The 13,695-nt window shown below is 44.1% G+C and overlaps 1 protein-coding gene across 1 annotated transcript in view; it reads left to right on the top strand.

Annotated features, from left to right (window-relative positions):
• CSMD1 (CUB and Sushi multiple domains 1) overlaps nt 1-13,695 on the top strand; it is a gene marked incomplete at its 5' end in the record, with an annotated part of 1,188,747 nt that overhangs the window by 873,043 nt on the left and 302,009 nt on the right. The gene's annotated exons all lie outside the window — the stretch shown is intronic.

The raw sequence follows: 13,695 nt of genomic DNA, 5'->3' as shown, positions 1-13,695 counted from the left end.
TCTTATGTGGCATTTATTCGGTGTTGGGCTACAAGTCAAACGGATATAATAAAACTGGAATTCTATTAGCAATGACCAGCATGTGATACAGCATGTCAGAACAAGGTAGCGTCTAAAGTTGGAGAAGCCCATCATTTGTATGGATACAGTCACAGGCAAGGACAGATGAATCTGATTCTTCCCATTTTTCCAAATAATTTCCTCTTGCCCAAATGCCTTTTGTATATTGATTTGGATCAGAACTGCATTGCAAAATTCAGAGCACTGTGAACACTAAAGGATGATTATATTTGGAGAAATTATATTAGGGACAGGAAATTCCTTCCTATCCTTAATCAAGTGTTCTACTTCCAGGAAGGAATACCATTTCTACCTAAGCTAACAGACATAAATTAAGTAATGAAGAGTTTGCTTGCATGAGCTAGCATAAAACAATGTGGACATATGCACATCAGGGTTGGTATACAGTTACTTTCCCTAACGGTTTGCAAATGTCAGCGCATGCGCAGATCCTTCTCCACATGTGCTTGTGGCAAAAAAAAGGGGGGGGGGGTAAATGGGATGTCATAGAGCCGGGCACAGGTGGGCAGAGCCACCCATGATTTCCACTACCAGTTTGGGCAATCTGGTACAAACCAGTAGAATACCACCTCTGATGCACATATAAAACCCACAGATATAACAAAGAGAAAGTAGAAGCACAGATATGACGTGCTATTTGTTACAGAGAAGAAAATTTAGATTTTTTCCCCATAGCCAATGCTCCTATATCTTTTCCCTATCTTGTTGTTCAAATTATAACTAAATTAACCTAAAAACATGGTTCAGTCTACAGGATCCCAGGTTTATCATGGTTAAATAAAATTTCCCAACTGCAAATAGATTCAACAACTGATTCCTTATGTAATATATGGTACTATGCATTCAATAAATCTATGCGGTCACTAACAGTCAAATCCAACCGGATGACATATTATCATCATGTATTAAATGAGCAAAGGATGCAAAGTTACTTTTTCAATACCAATGTAGGTTTTCACACATATTTCAGTCGTTCTAGTATGAGTTCAAAACATGCATGTGTGTATGTAGTATTGTCTCTTTTCAAAACTCCCCATTGTTCTTATTTTACTAGATTTACAGCTAGCTTGCAGAGAAATAAGAAAGTATAATTCTATCCTTTATGCCTAAATATGAGCATGAAACTGAGTAGTATAATACAGTTGTTTATTATATAACTGAATATTAAAGCAGTCTGATGTTTTGTGTGAAATTTGTTTATGTATGAATAGTATATTCAGTTACTGGAAACTAAACCAATTTAAATACAAATGCATTGCTTCCTTAACAAGCAGTCATAAGAATGTGATTGTTTAAAAACCATAATCTTTTGAAGCATTACAGAGCAGACAAAGACAATGGTAAAGAAACAGCTCTTGGCTCTCATTATCCATCAAATAAAAGAGATTTGTTCATGCAGTCAACTTTGTTGCCAATATTGTCATAATTTTAGTTGAGAAGAATGGCCATCTCATTACATTGAACTCTGTTTACATCACTTAATTGCAACCACAGGCTTGCAATTAACTAAGTTATAGCTTTGGTATTTAGAAATACTGAAATTATCAATATAGTTTTGTTCCTTGAAGTAAGAATCTCCAGTTCACAGTACTTACTTTTTAAAGTAAAGAACTTTAAGAATTCAGATGCATAAATTGAATAAAAAGTCTTAGGAATTATTTAGTTAACTAACCAGGAAACAAATTAATTAAAATATTGGTTTACTTTGATGAAATATACTTAGATGCAGAACTAGACCCAAAGACAATTTTCCCCTGCATACCATCACTTTGCTAAACAACTAATTCCCACAACACTGTCAAACTATTTACTAAGACAGTATTACTATTATTCTTCTCATCCTTCCTATTACCTATCTCCTTTTCTTCTTACAATTATAACGTTATTGCTTCTATCTTTATGATTTATAATGTTTTATTTAGTTTCTTTGTATGATTTTGATTGCTTATTTAGTATCCTATGACTATCACTATCAAGTGTTGTATATTATGATTCATGATGAATGTATTTATGATTACTATGATCATGATTTATCACTTATATCTTTTATATACATTGAGAGCTTATGCACTGAAGACAAATTCATTGTGTGTCGTATTTCTCTTGGACAATGAATCTATTCTATTCTATTCTATTCTATTCCATTCCATCCCATCCCATCCCATCCCATCCCATCCCATCCCATTCCAAATGTAAGATAAAACATGTCTCATTTGAGAAAACAGTGCTGAGGCGTAAATGTGCAAAATTCTAATCTTTACTATTTTACCATTTTATTTTATTCTTTTCTTTATTAATCAGAATTGTAAGGTTTCTCATCTATCCAATGAAGCTCCAATAAAAATTCTATAGAAAACATTAGCAATAGAACTTCAAAAACAATAAAGACTTAGATTGAGTCCCCCTCACTGAAAATGCCTAACATCTGATATTCATCCATCATCCAGAGCTCCTCAACTAAAAACTCAGCCTCCTGTTCCTAGGAGGAAAGCCAGATCTTTGTGGTTTTCCAAAAGGCCATAGGTTGGAGTTGTTTGAACCTCTGAATGGAGCCTATTTCTTAGGGCAAGCATCGTGATATATTTGCTTGGGCCCCCTATGTGCCACTGCCTTAGCACGAGAACTTGGAGTATGCTCCATTCTACCAGATCCGATGGGAAGGGAGAGGTGGTCCCAGAAATAACCATGCCATGCTGGCCTTCAAGGTATGTTAACCAGTACCTTGAATTGTACCTGAAATCATACTGGGAGCTAATGCAGCACCTATAATAGTGGTATTGTGCATCCATCTGAAGCTTCTGAATGAGTTTCAAGGTCATGCCCATATTGAGCGCATTCCAATAGTCCACAGCATATATACCAGTGGTCGGTTTCTACCGGTACGCACTGGTATGCCAGGACCGGTACCAGAAATTGGGCATACATTTGCGAACTGTTACAGCTGGAGGCCCCATACTGGTACAGTCTCTCTGCTGGCTACCCCCCGCTTGTCCCCTCCCCCGCTTGCAAAGGAGCCTTGGTTTCTCCCGCTGCCACGGCTCACAAAGGAAAGAAGCAGGGATGATGGCCGGTGCTCGCTTCCTTTACCATATTACTGCTTCCTCCCCCCAAAAAAACAGAATGCAAAAGGAGGAACCAGGGGGGGGGCACTATGCATGACTGCAGGACACAAACACGAACCTGCAATTTGGTGTCAAGTCCCATTGCAGGGCTCACCACACCTGGGAGTGCAAGTGGTGAAGGGAGAAGCACAATCCGCCAGACAGCAGTGGCAACCTCAGGAGTTTTCTCCTGGATTCCTCTCTGTCCTGCCTTCTCCAATTTCCCAAAGTTCTTTTCCCAGTGTGTGATAGTTTTCTCCTGTATTCCTCCCTGTCCGGCCTTCTCCAATCCCCCCAATATCAGCCCTTAATCCTCCAGTTGTCCATTTTTGGGAGTTTCTTCCCCTCCCTTCATCAGAGTCCCAAAAAGTTTTGCTACCGTGAGAATGGCTTGGGTGTGTGTGTGTCGTGACTGAGTGTGCATGAGTGGTGTCAAGTTGGCCACACCTGCCTGGTCACATGACCACCAAGCCATACCCACAAAATAGGCTACACCCACAGAATAGGTTCTAAAAAAGTTTGAAACCCACCACTGATATATACCCATAAACATGCATGAACATATAGCAAACCATATGAGTAATGAATGAAGCTCTTGAGATAATCTGTTGGGTTTTATATCATATTATCCATTGACAAGGGCAAAATCTTTAGGAGTAAGAAAGAGTACAAAATGGAGATAGACATAGGATAGTGTTAAAACTGTTTCCTTCAGTCAATAGCCAGCACCAAGCGAACTTATCGGTAATATGTCTCAGTAATGAGATCAGTGAATGGTGCTTTTCTTATTCTTTTAATGCAGACCAAGTTAAGGAAAATGATTTTTGCATCCCATTGTCTGCATTTCTTCTCCTACCAATTGTCATTTTCTGGCAGGGGAAAAAAAAACACCTTTTCCCTTCCAGTATGGTGTGGCAGGGATAGGTGAATATATGTGGTGCTTAGTCATCTGTCAAGCTGCCTAACAAGAGACAGACACCTAAGTTCTTTGCACTTGTTATTGGTCAATTATGTGATTTCTGAATAAGGATACAATGTGATATGAAATAGGGATAAAGGATTTGATAATAAGAGCTCCATCCTTCATTCTGCAGCAAGGAATTGTGCTATCAACTGTAGACAAAGTTATGGAGGCAAAACGATGCCATTCCCCAACCCAGAAAAAAAGGAGGAAAATAGTAACAAGCAGTGACTTGTTATCGATATACTGTTCATCCTAAGAAGATGAAATCAATCAATGCTTCAAGTGGCTTGTACATATTTGTCAGTCTCTGAATATCTGAGTCTGGAATATAATCTATGCTGTGATTCAGTCTAATTTAGCAAAGCAAATACATTAGTGGTGAGGGGAATCTTTTGAAAAGGTTACATCTTTTTGCAGATGTTTGCCTTAAAGCTACTCTATAGCTTTCAATTTAGATAGAAATACCCATTAAAAAAAAAGTCAAAACAAAAATACAAAAATTTCCGGTGTCCCTTTAATGATGAAAATCACATAAAAACATCATCTTTGAGGTTGTCCTTCATTACACATATCTGAATAATCTTGATATTTTATTTCCAAAAAATACAAAAAATGGCTGCTTGTCTTTTACCTTCTTTTAGATATCCATGTTTTGGGTCATAGCCTTGATGACCTAAAATAAAAGAGTTATAGATGAAAGAAAATAATAGTGCAGAAGGGATTTGCAGCATAGGTTTTACAGACTGTAGTGTTTCCTCTTGTCAGGACGAAGTAAATAACTGAATTTTACTTTTCTAAAAAAATTGTGGTGTACACACAACAAAGAACATGTTTTGTGTTAATGGATTCACGTAAAGACTAGGAAACGGCTACTGTACTTCTCAGGAGAAAAATGGTTGTGCTTATTAGACTGGGCTGCAATACATTATTCAAAGATTCTCCCAGTCTTAAGAAAGTTATTTCTGTAATGAAATTAATTGGAAAAAGAGTGAGTTCCTTTTACAGCCTATATGGCCACCACTGGCTTAACACTGATGGTTCCCCCCCCCCCTCAAAAAAAAACATTTCATATTTTAAACTATGGTAATGACTGAGTGTTAGATTCGGGCAACGAGAGAAAGGACTCCAGACGATAGTGACAACAACAGCTCTTTATTTAGTAGTAGTAGTGATCCAGCTTAGCTTGGTGTCTAATAGCTCCCCTTTTATAGGGATCGGGTATGCCTCCCGTCCAATCAGAACAACCCCTTGTTCCCGCCCTAGTGGCGGACCTGAGTGGAGACTTACAGTGGTATATGCTAATATCTAACACCCCTCCCCTCTTAGATGGAGTGTTCCGGTTTGTGACAAAGTCCTGTAAGTATGCCGGTTTCTGCCTTACTCGGGTGGACCGTCAGATTTCGGGTTGAGTAGGAACGGGTGTGAGATCGGCGTGTTCCTCCTGTTCCGTTTCGCTGGCAGGGGATGGTAGGTTCCCCTCGCTCGGAGGCTGTTCCGCTCTATCGTTGATCTCCGGTTCAACCCCAGGCTCCGTGGTGCTGTAGTCCTCTGTGCTCGGATATTCGGGTTGCTGCCTTGGCTGATTTTCCGACGGAATGAAGTCTTCATTTGCTGATCGTAGGTTGGAGTGCGTTAGGCGACCTCGGAGTTGGTCTATGTGCCTCTTCCAGTTCCTCCCGTCCTCTAGTTCCAACAAGTATGATCGAGGACCCGTGATACCAATTACCTTTGCCGGAATCCACAGCGTCCCCCCTGCATAGTTGTGGGCGTATACTGAATCCCCTATGCTAAAGTTCCGAATTTTGCTTGTGGAGTCTGGGGGCGATGTGGCAGAGTAGTTTGGGTGAAGCCGGTCCAGGTGAGACCGTAATCGGCGACCCATGAGGAGTTCAGCGGGGCTCCTTCTGGTCGTGGCACTAGGGGTAATATGTTGGATTAGTAAGTAATGGTCGATTCGTGTTTGCCAATCACCTGGGCCCATCCTAGCGAGGGTCTCTTTTGCAGATCGCACCATTCTCTCCACCTGTCCGTTCGATGCCGGATGGAATGGCGCGACGAGGGCATGCCAAATTCCCTGACTCGCTAAGTATGTTTCGAATTGCATGGCCGTGAATTGGGGCCCGTTGTCGGAGACCAGGAGGTCGGGCAGGCCATGAGTGGCGAAAAGTCACCGTAGTACCTTAATGACTGCCTCTACCGTGATTGAAGTCATTAGGACTACTTCCAACCATTTGGAGTATGCATCCACAACTATTAGAAACGTTTGCCCTTGGACTGGCCCTGCGAAATCAATGTGTATTCGCGACCAGGGTGCTTTTGGTTTGTCCCATTCCGTGGCGGGCGCTTCAGGGGGGGCTGGTCTGGACTCTTGGCACGGATCACAAGTGGCTACCCATTCCTCTATCTCCTTGTCCATATTAGGCCACCAAACGTAACTCCTAGCTAATGCTTTCATTGTTACGATTCCTGGATGCCCAACATGTAAAGCCTCTAATACATTTCTCCGCAGTGCGTATGGTACAACAACTCGACCCCCCCACAATAAACAACCTTGTAAAACCGACAGTTCGTCGCGCTTAGACCAAAACAGTTTGAATTCGGGTCCCACATTCCCTTTGGGCCACCCCCTCCATACCCAAGTTTGTACCTGTCTGATTACATTGTCCTTAGCAGAAAACCTAGCAACGTCCACAGAAGAAACTGGTCCTGAGTCCAAACAGTCAATCAGGAGAACCGGTATTTTGGGAGTGGGGTCTGTTAACAGTTCTGGTAGTGGGCAATGGCTGAGTGCGTCTGCGTGCCCTAATGTGGAACCCGGTCGATGTATCAACTTGTAGGAATACGCAGCCAGGAAAACAGTCCACCTGGTCATGCGCGGGGAGAGTGAGACCGGTGTGGGGCGGTTTCCCGCCAAAAGACCCAGCAATGGTTTGTGATCTGTGATAAGTTTGAAATCGCGGCCGTAGAGATACTCGTGGAAACGTTTGACTCCAGCCACAGCGGCTAACGCTTCCCTGTCCATTTGGCTGTAGTTTCGTTCAGCCGATGATAAAGTCCTTGAGTAGAATGCTATGGGTGCTTCGTTTCCATTTGACATTCTGTGGCTGAGTACTGCGCCGACGCCGAAAGGTGATGAATCGCAGGTCAATACCAGTGGTAGGGTTTGGCTGTATTGGATGAGTAGCGAGTCGGTCGTAAGTAGACGCTTGACTGCGGTGAAGGCGGCCACCTCGGAACGTCCCCAGGTCCATTTCGCGTTCTTGGCTAGGAGTCGGTGTAACGGCTCAGCGACGGTGGCTTTCTGTCTTAGAAAAACGCTGTAGAAGTTAAGAAGTCCGAGGAATGCCTGCAACTCGGTCTGATTTCGTGGTGTGGGGGCATCCTGGATCACCTTAATTTTCTTCGATGTTGGGTGTATACCCAGTCCATCGATTCTATACCCCAGGAATTCTACGCTCGGCACGTTAATTTGACATTTTTCCTTTTTTAGGCGGAGACCCTTTTCTCTGATTCTGGCCAAAACAGTTCTAACACGTTTTAACAGTTGCTCCTCGTTTGCAGCCGACACCAAGTTGTCGTCAAAATATGGGACGACTCCTGGTATGCCCTGCAAAAGCCGTTCCATGACGCTTTGGAACAGACCTGGAGCGATGCTTACGCCGAATTGTAACCGGTTGCATTTAAAAGCACCCCTGTGCGTCACTATAGTTTGGGCCTCCGCCGTGGTGCTATCCACAGGCAGCTGCTGATATGCTTGTGCCATGTCTAACTTTGCAAATATTTTTCCTGGCCCCAACGAGTGCAATAGGTGTTGGACTACGGGCACAGGATACGCACTCTGTTGTAGGGCGACATTAATTGTGCATTTATAGTCCGTGCAGACGCGGACTGACCCATCTCATTTAACTGGGGTCACAATGGGGGTTTCCCAACGCGCGTGATCCACCGGTTCAAGGATCCCTTGCTCTATGAGCTTATCGATTTCCTTGTCAATCTTGGGACGGAGTGCAAAAGGCACTCTTCTAGGTTTGAGTCGGATTGGTGCCACTTTGGGATCTAGATTGAATGATATTGGCTTTCCCACATACTTACCATGGCCGGGGCTGAACACATCCTCGAACTCCTTAAAAATCTGCTCAGCGCTGCTGTTCTCCACGGCGTTGATTCCGGTGACTTCTAGCCCCAGGGCTTCAAACCAATCCAGTCCAAGGAAGCTCTGTAATGGCGCCCTGGCGACGGTCACGGGCAGCTGGGCTATGATGTCTTTGAACTGGACCCGAAACGTGCCTTGACCCACGATGGGGACCCTGTTCCCCTGGTAGTCTCGTAGCAGGATGTCTGGTGTTCGCAGTTGGCGCTTCTTAAGGCTCGGAATTGCTCTTTTCATGGCTGACCACGAGATGATCGTCAGGGACGATCCCGTGTCGACTTCAAGCTTGCAGGGGGAGTCCTCCAGGAGGACAGTGAGTTTCAGCTTTTTAGGCCGCTTTGTGCAGACCTGACCTATCGTTGTGAGATAGGTTCTCATGGGTTCTCTCTGGGGATACTCTCTCTCAGTTTCCTGGGAATACTCTCTCTCGGCTCTCTGTGAATATGCCCTTTCAGCTCTTTGGGGATACTCTCTCTCCGCTGACTCCCTTGGTTCTCTCTCTGGGCGCCCTTTGTTTTTTCGCCAAGCCCCTGGGTTGGGCTTCTGTCAGCGGTACATAGGAGGCTGCCATTGTGTGGCAGGGACTTCGCTCCGGCACACTCGTTCGATGTGCCCCAGTTTGTCGCAATGCGAGCAAACAACGTTTCTGAAACGGCAGGTAGACCGGGGGTGGTTCCCTCCGCAGCTTGCGCATGGTGGCAAATGGAATTCGGGTTTTCCCACCGGTCTTGTGTGACTGCTCCTCATGCGATGGCTGTCTTCGAATTCGCTGTCCTTGGCCTCTTGATCGGTGGCCTCATAGTGCACTCTGGATTGCCTGGCTCCGGTCTGGATTTCGCTGTGCCCGCGTTGTATTGTTTCGGACGATCTGTCTGCCGATTCAGAAGCTCTCGCCTCGTCTAGCGCAATTTGCAGGGTTAGGTTGGATTTGGCCAACAATCGTTTTTGTAACGAAATGTCTTTTAACCCGCAAATGAGGCGCGCCAGGATTTGCTCATCCAGGTCCCTGAACTCGCAATGCATTGCTGCTTTTTGAAGTGCTGCAACGTACTGGTTTATGGATTCTCCCGTCTTCTGGTTCCTCGTGTTGAATTCCTGGCGGCGAACGTGGCGGGAAGGTTTTGGCGCGTAATGCGTTTGCAGCGTCTGCTGTAGCGCCGTCCATGTTACCGCCTGGATGGGGGTTGGCTCAGAGAGATCCCTGGCCGTTTCGAAGACCTCTCGACCGCAGTAGCTCAGGAACATATTCTTTTTCCGGGAGTCCGGTACTCCCGTGAGATCGTTTGCCTCGAGGAAACATTCGAATCTCAGCATGTAGGATTCCCAATGCTCGGCGATTGGGTCGTATGGAGTTGGTGGAGTGTGCATCGACATCTTGTCTGTGTTCGAATTTGCCGCGCTGAGATGGCTGCCGGAAGTTCCGCCAAATTCCGGGGCTGGATCGGATTCGTAGATTCTGGAGGTAGCTTCTTCGTCCTATCTGTCTCTCCATCCCACCTTCATCGCCAATGTTAGATTCGGGCAACGAGAGAACAGACTCCAGACGATAGTGACAACAACAGCTCTTTAGTTAGTAGTAGTAGTGATCCAGCTTAGCTTGGTGTCTAATAGCTCCCCTTTTATAGGGATCGGGTACGCCTCCCGTCCAATCAGAACAACCCCTTGTTCCCGCCCTAGTGGCGGACCTGAGTGGAGACTTACAGCGGTATATGCTAATATCTAACACTGAGACTTTGATCATTTCAAGTCTTTCTCTTTTGTGATTTTAGCAATTTATGTTTTATAATTAAAAAGGTGTAAGCAAGCCTCCTTTTTCTTTGCTTTCCCTTTCCTACTGTGGAAAGTTATCACCCATCCCTTTCCCAGAAAAATGAAATATCCTAGGAAATATTGAAAGGGCAGAATATTATATTTTCCTGGATGTGAAAAAGGGAGAAACACATTTTAAACACAAAGTAAATTCCTGCATCTTCCTGCCCATCCCCACTTTGTCAATGGGCCATTAAGGTGGCCAAGCTAGTCCACTTTACATAATAAAAGAGTTCTCCCCTTCAGCTCCAGGGGGATGGGAATGAAGGCATCATAATATAAGCCTTTACTCAACTGACCACATGGCATCTGAGAACTCTGAGAATTCAACCAAACCTGGACTCAGCCTAGAGAGTTGCCCCTGCATGGGCCCATGTGAGTCTGACAACCAATCAGAATACATTTCTTACACAGGAACAGGAAACAGAGAGGTGGGACTGAACAGGTTATAAAAACCCTAGCAAGCCCCTCCCTCGGCCCTTCTCTTCTTCTTCCCAACATTGAAGCATGTGATCACATTTCTGTTCAGGACTCAAGCCATGTGGTCCTGTCCCACCATTAAAACCATCTTTCCAAGCAGCAGAACACGGAAATGTAACATACTAGCGTTGATTGGTTCATAGTTCCTATTACTAAATATCTTGCCTAGGTTTCCAGCAACCTTGTGTGGTTAGCTATACGCTTGACTCATATGATGATTATCTAGACCCGCGCCAGTCCGGCTTCCGCCCCGGTCACAGCACGGAGACGGCCTTGGTCGCGTTGGTGGATGATCTCTGGAGGGCCAGAGATAGAGGTTGCTCCTCTATCCTGGTCCTATTAGACCTCTCGGCGGCTTTTGATACCATCGACCATGGTATCCTGCTGCGCCGGCTGGAGGGTTTGGGGGTCCGGGGCACCGTTTTGCGGTGGTTCGGCTCCTACCTTTCTGACCGGACGCAGCGTGTGTTGGCAGGAGAAGAGAGGTCGACCCTACGCCCCCTTACTTGTGGGGTACCACAGGGATCGGTCCTCTTGCCACTCCTGTTCAACACATATATGAAGCCGCTGGGTGAGATCATCCGTGGTTTCGGGGTGGGATACCATCTGTACGCTGATGATACTCAGCTGTACTTTTCCACCCCGAACCACCCCAACGAGGCCATCGAAGTGATGTCCCGGTGTGTGGAAGCCATACGGATCTGGATGGATGACAACCGACTCAAGCTCAACCCCTCCAAGACGGAGTGGCTGTGGGTACCAGCTCCCCGGTTCAGCCAATTAATTCCATCATTGGCCATCGGGGGCATTCAACTTGCCCCCGTGGAGCGGGCGCGCAATTTGGGCGTCCTCCTGGATGCCCGGCTGTCCATGGATGACCATGTGACAGCCGTGGCAAGGGGGGCGTTCCACCAGGTTCGCCTGGTGCGCCAATTGCACCCCCTACTGGACCGGGACGCCTTACGCACAGTCACTCATGCGCTGGTGACGTCTCGCTTGGACTACTGTAACGCTCTCTACATGGGGCTTCCCTTGAAATGCACCCGGAGGCTACAGTTGGTCCAGAATGCAGCCGCGCGGGTAATTATGGGGAGTACTAGGTACTCCCATGTGACACCGTTCCTGCGCGAGCTGCACTGGCTTCCTGTGGTCTATCGGGTGCGTTTCAAGGTTTTGATAACAATCTTTAAAGCGCTCCATGGCTCAGGACCTAGTTACTTGCGGGATCGTATTCTGCCCCATACATCCCTGCGACCAATCCGCTCGCACAGAGAGGGCCTCCTCCAGGTGCCGTCCACTAGACAGTGTCGGGGGGCGGTGCCTAGGAGTAGAGCCTTCTCTGTGGCGGGCCCAGTCCTGTGGAATGACCTCCCTCCGGATATTAGGAATACCTCTGACCTCCGCTCCTTTCGTATTAAGCTTAAGACCCACCTATTCCAAGCAGCTGGCCTGGCTTAACTTTGATTTAACCATATCGCTCCTGACGGGTTTTTTAACTGGGTATTTTAATTATATTTAATTATTTAGGGGTTTTAAACACTGTATTCTAATTGTTTTTACTCATCTGCCGACCTCCTCCTTGTGTATGTCTCGGTATATGTCTCTGTTATATGTTTGTCTTCTTTACATATTTATTTCATATGTTTGTTGTACGCCGCCCCGAGTCCTTCGGGAGAGGGTGCGGCTAAGAAATAAATATTTTTTATTATTATTATTATTATTATTATTATTATTATTATTATTATTATTATTATTATTATTATTATTATTATTATTATTATATGTGTTAACTTTAGCTGAACTTGCAGTTTGGTTTTTAACATTTCCTGTCTTTTACATGTCTTAAAAACAAGTTTTCATTCCTTCTTTCTGTCTTGTCTCACTTTATGACTTGCTTCACTTTTATGTCCTGATTCATTTAATGGCCTGCCTCAGTCTGATATTGTTATAATGATAGACTATTAAATGTATACTTTACCTTTGTCTTTTTTGTATTTTAACTCTTCTTATAAAAATATAGTATACAGGTAGTCCTTGACTTATGATCACAAAATTTCTGTTGCTAAGTGCATTAAATAATCTTTGCCTCATTTTATGACTTTCTTGCCACAGTTATGTGAATCACTGAAGTTGTTAAGTTAGCAATAGGGTTGTAAAGTGAATCTGGCTTCCCCATTTTCTTGTCAGAAGATCACAAAAGATGATCACATGACCCCAGGACAATGCAATCTTCATAAATATAAACCAGTTGCCAAGTGTATTAATTTTAGTCATGTAATCATTGGAATATGCTGCAATGATCATAAGTGTGAAAAACAGTCATAAGACACGTTTTCCAGTTCAGTTATAACTTTGAACAGTCACTAAATGAATGGTTGTAAGTCAAGAACTACCTCTATTCAGCCTAGATTCTGCACAGGGGGGCAAGTTTCAAAAACTGTGAGATGAATAAATTAATCCAATCAGATCTTCCAATAAATACTAAAATAAGAATCACTTGTAATAGGATTTAAATCTGTGAATTGATTCATATCTATAAACTGATTTGAAGAATGAGTCGTGTTTGATAAAAAATATGTCCCTAGAAGCACAGATGTCCACTGAACATTTGAATTGATTTGAAGGGACTTTATCTGGTGATTTGATTTTAAGAATTGGGTGAATTTGATTAAATAGCCTTTAAATTTAAAACTTCTTATACTTACAGCAGTAATAAATACCAGACTGATTACAGTGTTCTTGCTGTGAGGATATTTCCTTTAGAACAGTTTCCATCTGGAAATAAAAAAAAAAGATGGTTGAAGCATACGGCATGTTTGTTTATTTAGATTTTTGTAAACCAAGGAGAAGCTCATCTATCAAAAATGTGCCTGCCAAAATTGCTCGGTCCATTTAACAATTCACAAATCTGCAGTCATATTGGCAATGCAACATATAGTCAACAGTTTACTTTCATGTTTAGCTTTTTGCTCCATTGGCAATTGGGCCCTTCTATCCCTTTCCCAGGTAAACAGACCGACCTGGCCCAGGCACACCAACATATCTCCCTCTCGTAGAGGGAAATATACACTTTAATTAAAAATAATAGTTGTTAAGATAAAAATCAAGTT

The sequence above is a fragment of the Natrix helvetica genome (genome assembly GCF_964273705.1).
Source record: "Natrix helvetica genome assembly, chromosome: 2".
In the NCBI taxonomy this organism is placed as follows: Eukaryota; Metazoa; Chordata; class Lepidosauria; order Squamata; family Natricidae; genus Natrix; species Natrix helvetica.
Note: the sequence above shows the minus strand (reverse complement) of the source record. Positions and strands in the feature narration are given on the sequence as shown.